The 7,840-nt window shown below is 36.0% G+C and overlaps 1 long non-coding RNA gene across 1 annotated transcript in view; it reads right to left on the bottom strand.

The window, feature by feature from the left end:
- Window positions 1-277: 277 nt before the first annotated feature.
- The window catches only part of LOC104910702, a 110,789-nt gene continuing 103,226 nt past the window's right edge, over window positions 278-7,840 (bottom strand). The window contains exons 17-19 of the long non-coding RNA XR_004159583.1: window positions 6,757-6,791; window positions 2,831-2,925; window positions 278-1,232 (exon numbers count right to left, since the gene is read on the bottom strand). This is a non-coding gene — a long non-coding RNA (uncharacterized LOC104910702). The remainder of the gene's footprint in view (window positions 1,233-2,830; window positions 2,926-6,756; window positions 6,792-7,840) is intronic.

The following is a 7,840-nucleotide window of genomic DNA, read 5'->3' as shown; positions in this document are numbered from 1 at the left end:
CAACTCCTGGCTTGTCAAGGATTTGGACTGTGAGGTATAACAAATCCAAAATCCATCCATTAAATTCCACTGACGCTAAAATCTATAGGAGCTCTGATTCTTACATAGGGTGACGGGTCAGCTCAGTAAGTTCAGCCAAGCACTAAGGACTGAAATTTGGCTTCAGAAATCCTGACATGCTTCCACCTCTGAACGATAACAAAGGCTTACCAATGTCATAAATAGACAAATCACAAGCATTTGAATGAGCAAAGAGAGAAGGAAAAACTGCATTAGGTTTTAGCAGCAAAAACATTGTTATTTTCTGCCGTACACAGATTTCCTACGTGACAAACATCAAAATTAAACAGTTGCAATATTCAGCACATTTTCATCCAGATAAATATTGAAAACATATTTAATGCAATATTGAAGGGATTACAGAATTCAGAAAAGGGAAAGTCTGACTAATGCTGCAGCTGTGCAGCATTCCAGTGAATCCAACCCATTGCCAGCATTTATTAGCCACTCAGCCTTTGACAATAAACAATCTTCAGCTCACAATCATATATCCAGACAGATAGATAAACGGTATTGCTTATGCAGCCACTGTCTTCTCTATGTGCCACGAATACTGTCAACAATTGTGCTTAATGCAGTAAGGATTGTTACAAAAGGTGCAGTCCTATCTTGACCTCATTTTCTACATATAATTACAGTACAATACCTTTTTTTTGCACATTTACTTTTGTTTTCTGGAAGAGAGACTTCAATCAAATAATAAAAAAGAAAAGAATAATATTTAGAAATTTTAGGTTAGGAAATACTGTTCAAATAATATTTGAAAAACAAATGAAAAATCTAACTACTTAAAGTTAAAACAGTATTTTCAAAAGGGAGCAGGTTATAATCCATCATAGTAAGTGCATTTCAGGAAATAAATAAATAAATAGCAGTGGTTTACTATTGGTCCAGTATTTCTCCAGAGGGAAAATAGAAAGGTACAATACTAGAAATAGCAATTAAATTGTCATGATATTGCCCTATTAAATCAAATGAAAAAAAATCTCATAGATAATTTTCAATCATTTTGAGGAATAAGTAATACGACTTTTGAGAAAACGAAACTTTAAGTATGCACTTAACATTGCTTTGAGGTCACGCAAGATGAACCCAGACAGTTGCCTTTTTTATCTTCAGTCATCACCATATTATAAACTTCATTTAAGGGCCTTATTTATGTTTGGTGAAGGCTGAGAAGGAAAAACGAAGAAAGAATTATCATTAAGTGCACAAAACTTCTCAAAGTCTATATGAAAATGATTTGGTTTCTGATAACACCTGATCTACACAGGAAATGCTCAAAGAATTATAACAAGCAAGCCAAGACACTTCCTTTGACATATAACATTAAAAATGGAATAATCACAACAAGATGAATCTCAGATCAGTATTCAGAAAATAAACAAAATAAAACCACAACCAGCAACAATAAAAATGTTCTGAAAGGGAAAAGGCAGGAAAATACTTCAATACTTCCAATAATACAAAGCAGAAAGTTAGGCAGTCTCTAATCTAAAAATAAATATTTTGAGTACACTAGATAAAGCAATTGTTTGGCCCCCTTTCTTTTCTATTTCTTTCAGTAAATGAAGAATGAAATATTACCAGTGCAATCCTGTTATGTTCTTGACAAAGTTCAGCATATCAGAGAAAATCTCAGAAAATATTGAGAAAAAGATTATTGTCAGCTGGAGAGAGTTTTATTGTGGTATATTGCTAGGATAGTTTTATAAACACAACCCAAGAACAAGTGGAAAAAGCAAGAGAATCTTGTAATATATGGAAGGATTAGGGGAAGAATAATATATCTATTTTATATTTATACTCAGCACTGGACGTTCCAACATTAAATACAATGGAAAAGTATTTTAAAAGCATATTTTTCATTAGTATAGAATTTTCCCTACAGTACCACCATCTGTGGGATATCCATACTTCTAAAAATGATATTTCTCAAAATGGGCTTGGATTAGGAAGTAAGGCAGCACCAGCAGGACCAGGGGATCAAGTGGCGACCCAACTAACACAAGCTCCATGCTGACCTACTCCACAGGTGGCAGAGCTGCCAGAGCTGCCAGACATGCAGTGCTCCACATTTCAAGGCCAAATGTTTTGATGTAAAGCAATCTGGGCAACGATGCAGGTCAAAACAGCATGACAAACGTCACAAAATAATTAGACAGGAAACTCATAATGCAGAAATAGGATAGGCAGTTCTAGCTATTATTTTCAATACTCATCCCAAATTGTCTACACTTTTTAATCACTAAGCTTCAAAATATTAATCATGTAGGTGAAAAATTTTCATTTGACAGGACACATCATCCAGGCATTTAAAAAAGCTGCATTTGTATTGATTTTGATCCATAAGACACAGAATAGTCATATTAGAGAACAGCTGCAAGGAGGAGGCAAGTCATTGCTGAATTGCTCTTGAAGTTGAGCTACAAAAACATTTCTGAGCTTACAGATGGATACATCTGGCATCAGATAATTAAACACTGTTTTGATTACATCATTTTCAGATATTTTTGATCACCGAGGCATCACTTCAACTTGAACTTGTTAAGTGGCACAAAGACAAGAGATGGCTAATTGAACAAGCTCAACATTATAGTGTCTAGCAAGTTATAACATTGATAGCACTTGCATTTCATTTTTTATTGACTGAAGAATTCAGGAAATCTTAATAAATAAATAAGTAAGTAAGTAAGTAAATAAATAAATAAATAAAATTAGCTTTGAAAGCCTAAACAAAGTTAAAAATTCACATTTACTAGAATTTTACCATTTCAAACAGAATTCCACTTTAAAGAAGCAGGATATCACCTCTGAGTTCATGTCGAGTTCAGCTTGAAAAACACAATGGTACAGTATGTGCTGCTGGATATAAACAAAATGAAGAAAATGACTACAGCTAAACTGAGATTATCAAACAGGAGAGAGTTGCTGGAACCAATGATTTCCAATTGAAAGCCTACCCTGGTGGTCTGATACAAAGGACATTTATTACTGTATAAGGAGCACCAGCCTAAGAGCCTAGACAAAACTCAATAAATGCATTTTTCTTTTATGAGTGCAGTGATAACCTGAGCAGTCAACTAAGATCCTTTAACAACAACAAAAAAACTATTCATTTCTTTGGCCTTTTGTTAAATCTTTTTGATGCTTCATAGAGGTTTAGGAGAAGCTGTGGTCAGGGATCAGGAGCTCAGATGCAACTGCCTGCAGGTGATAGTCATATAAAAGATAAAAGGCCATAATACCATACACATTCAAACAATCAAACTGAACATTAGCAGAGAAGAAAAATAAGAAAAGACCATGAGGTGCACAATTCAAGTTGCATGCTTCATTTGAAAAAGAAATGGAATAAATCCATTAGCTTGTAAATTACTCTTCTTTTTTAAATCACACATGAAATGGTAAAAATTAAACACCAACAGGCAAAAGCAAGAAAGCAACAGCTTCTAGCTTGTTCTTTCCAGAATAAAGGATAATAATTGCAACTAAGATTTTTAGTAGTAGCTGCTTTGAAAGTGACATCCTAAATCCATCCTCCTCAAATAAATGCTACTATCTTCCAAACACAGAAAGCTACTAGGTTCTCCCTCCTCCTGAAATCAAGACAATTATTTGTCTTATTATTTCTCAGAAAGTGTAATCACGGAGTACTGGCACCTGGTGTAGTCTGAACTGAAAACTTATATGCTGCACTGTCATATGTTGCATTGTCATTAGGTTAATCTAGGGTGAGACTCTGATGTTCAGAGTAGTTCTAGTTTAAAGCAGAATATTTGTCTCTAAATGAGGATGAGAAGAAATGTTCAGAAGTGTTATTTATAAATGAAGATAAGTGCTGGCTAACTTTCCTGCCTTATGCTTACATCATCTAGTTACTTTGGCCTGGTGTTCCGCTCTTTCATGATCTAAGCCTGCTTTGTACTCTAGTAATTCACATCATTCCCCTTCCTATCTCTAACATTTTCTTTCTCCTCCCTTTAGCTACACCATTAACAATCCTAGATAAACTGAGCTGACAGGTTTTTTACATGCTGTACTACATTATTTCTGCTCCCAGTTACTCTTAATTCAGGCTGTAAGACAAGGTGCTACACTAGACACCCTTTTAAAGGGATTTCTCAGACCACCTCGTACATCTTGAAGTACTTCAAAAATAGCGAGAAGAGATATGAATCCCAATGTCTAGGTTCTGTAATTTTGGATGGATGGGAAAATTCTAGAACTATTATTATCATTAAGAACAGTGAAAAATGGGGGAGGAGAAAAGGACATTAAAAGATTTGTTGGACAAAGTCCCAAGAGCAAATATAAGACTGGCCAGAGCCATTACAGGTGTTTAGATATCCAGTCATTTTGCTTGGAAGATAACAAGGCCATTTGGAAAACATGGAGACAAAAAGAGGTGGACTAATACGAATAAGGCAAAATTTTGGCTTGCTTGGGATGTGTCACAGAAAAAAAAACAGCTTGGTCAAGGAAGGAAGAGAAGAGCTTTGACCTCCATCCTAACATATTAGTCTGCAGTGTTCCTCCAGTACAGAGATTCCTCCAGCTTGAGCTGTATAAATAATACTTTTGGAGAGGAAGTTAATGGGTCTGTGTGCATGTCTTAGTGTTATCTTCTATGGCACATTAAATTAAGTGTTTTTACAGTCTCAACATTTACAAATCCATGATGTCAAACAGGGTTTTTTAAATGCTTCGTTTGGTTTTCCTAGCCCTAACAAACAATTATTTCAACTTCACCACCTATATCTCCCTCATTTTGAGTTAGCCAAACTTTTGCAGACCTTCTTATGGAAACTACAATCTCAATAGAAGTAGTAAAATTTCAAAAATGCATCTTATGTATAAAACACATGCTAATCCCAAATTACGGTAACAGGATTTAATTTCTTACTCAAGTTGTCTAATTATACTTTATTAGAAAATCACAAGTGGTAAACCTCTTTAGGAAAAAATTATATAAGGTATCTAGCAGAATAGATTGTGTTTAATCATAAATGTTTTAACTATACTGCTGTTACTGTGATTTGGGAAAAATATTTAAAATGTAATGTAAATCTTACTGCGTCCATTTTTAAACAACCCTTTGGTTCTTTCACACACAAATGTATATCTGGGTCTAGCATTAATTTGTTGAAACTAGATCAGTACCATGGGGACCCTTGATCTGCACAATTATCAATTAGATAATTAAAATCAGGAAAGTAAAGATGCTTTGAAGATTGATTAGTAAGTTAATTTATTCACAGTTATTAATTTTCATTGCATAAACTTGAAAAACATGAAACAACAAAGCATGCATACTGGCTCTGTAGCAGTCTTTGAACTAGCAAGTCTCTTATGAGTTTCAGGATGTCTATTGTGGGTTGTTAAATTATATAGTACACGTATTACTAAGAAAATCTAGGCAGAATCTGTGGGAGATGGGCTTGTGATTTGTACTGTAGTAAATAATATATTTACAGTCTTGCTTTTAGTAAAAATCAGGTAAGCTTTGAAGTATTCAATTAAATTTTCTTCAAATTTACTCTAAAAATTCTTTCACCTAGGACTATGAACAGAGTGGATGCTATCATTGCAGCTCACTTTCTTTCATCACTTCTATCTATTGTAAATCCACTGATTGCACACAATATCCTTCTACTCAAAATGAAATAATGCGATTTTATCCTTTCTTAATAAAGACAAGATTTTCAAACTTATGTCATCTACTTCTTTTTACCAAAGATGCTGCACAATGATATTGTTCTACATGATCATGCTACATGATTTTAGCTTCTTTTATTTTAGCACCGTGAGTACTCCATAATTACTCTTTCTGTGAAGGTCAGTATAATTAATTAATGCAAGTAGCTACTTGGACAACAGCCTCTGAACAACTGAGACAGAGGCCTGACCAGTTAAGAATATACAGGTGGGGAAAAAATGTTCGTGAAAGCACTTGAAACAGATACAAGCTCAGCCAACTTTAAACACCTAAGTTTGTGAAGGACACATCAGGCATGAATACAGCCAGAAAAAATCACTGCTTTAGGATTCTCAGGGTAATGAATTTAGATCTATATATATAGCATGCAAATCAAAACAGTAGCAATGGATATTACACCTGCAGATTAAAAATTTAGAAGTAGTTGTTTTTTTTTCTTTTTTTTGAGAAAATGAATTAAAAGCTTTTTTGTTTGAGAGTTATTATTTGATAGAGTAGAAACATCAAAAGGCACAGATTCTTTCTGTTAAAAGCTATTCTGAAAACATGATCTGAATGTTCTGGAGGAGTACGTATGGAAAAAGAGGGAAGTATGTCAGAATGTTTCAGCAGCAAGCCACCAGCCTGATGCCCCATAGACTGACATTCATCATTTAAATATTGTAGATAATTAGTATAGTGTAGAGAAGAAAAGAAGAAAGATAAGGAGAGAGGAGAGGACATAATTCAACCAAAACCAAGAAGACATCCTGTCCTCTGTATCCAAAGTCCTCTAGGGCACAGAAGTTCACCCAGCCCATCCCATAATCAGAGCTGTCAAAATCAGCAATGAAATGGCATAGCCAAGTCTTACCCTAGTCCTGGCTATGGATTATAAATACATGTATGAAACTCTTTATCCAGTGGGTGCACACTCACACAGGTTTACAGTAGCACCAAGGAGCAAGCTGCACTGACATATATACGCATCTACTTACACAGTTGCTCAGCAAAGATGGTAGATTTCAGCACCCTAGGAGAGAAAATGGGTGTAACATTTTACTGAGGACTGCTAAGCCAGCACACTATTTAAATACACCATCTAACATTGCTCTGTTCTTCTTCTTCTGCAGCTACCACATGTGATGGACAAAATCCAAGTTAAACACTCTCACCAAAGCATGCTCCAAGACAGACGACCAGGCCTCAGGCTTTGCCAATACAATACAGTTCTATTTTCTATTTATTTTTGTAGTTCAAAGACCTGGCAGTAGCCCATCTGATGCCTGCCATAAGGACCAGTGCACTCCTGATTACCGCCATGAGATTTCCAAGCTTAAAGACAGCATGTACTCCAGCATATGCCAGTCTCCAAGATAGACTATGCAAAAATAGCAGGGGGATTCTCTGAAAGAAAGAAAAAAGCCAGCTCCCATTTCTACTTTGAAACCTTCGATGATAGGCTGCCAACTTGAGGACCTTGCTTTAATCACAGCAGCCACATGAAAGAGTTTACTCCGTTTATCTTGGTTCATTGAGGAAACCAGTGATAAGTCTGCCGTAAAAAAATTCCATCCTCTCCCCAGAGTTGGCACACTTGTCCCACGATACAGGCTTTGATTTCATTTTAAGTGCAGTTATTTACAGTCATATCAGAGAGTGCATTAGTTTTTTTCATCCTTCCAGATGACTTCTTTTTCCTCAGAAGCAGGTTGTGTGTGAATATTCCAAAATTCATCCAAGTACAATAGCATCTCTGAATGGAAGTGGCAGGAAAACAGCAACAGATTCTTCCTGCAGCAGTGACTTCAGTGTACAGGCCATGTCCTTGAGGTGTGCACCCAACCAGGGGGCAAGAAGTGGTGGGAAAAGAGCTGTGCTCCATACATAGGAAGCAATGAGGTGTGCGATGCAACAAGCCTTTTCTTATCCCACTAAGCTTTCTGAAGCAGACAGAACAAGAGTAATGCTTGTCACTGAGTTAACTAGATCAATCTATGCCCGTGACAGGGGGGCAGTAGGTCCCTGGGCCCCCCCTGGCCCCACAAAATAGGAAAGAAAAGGGAAAAGGGATAGGGAGAT

Source organism: Meleagris gallopavo, chromosome 4 (assembly GCF_000146605.3).
Source record: "Meleagris gallopavo isolate NT-WF06-2002-E0010 breed Aviagen turkey brand Nicholas breeding stock chromosome 4, Turkey_5.1, whole genome shotgun sequence".
NCBI classification, from domain to species: domain Eukaryota; kingdom Metazoa; phylum Chordata; class Aves; order Galliformes; family Phasianidae; genus Meleagris; species Meleagris gallopavo.
This window is presented reverse-complemented; position numbering and strand designations above follow the sequence as displayed.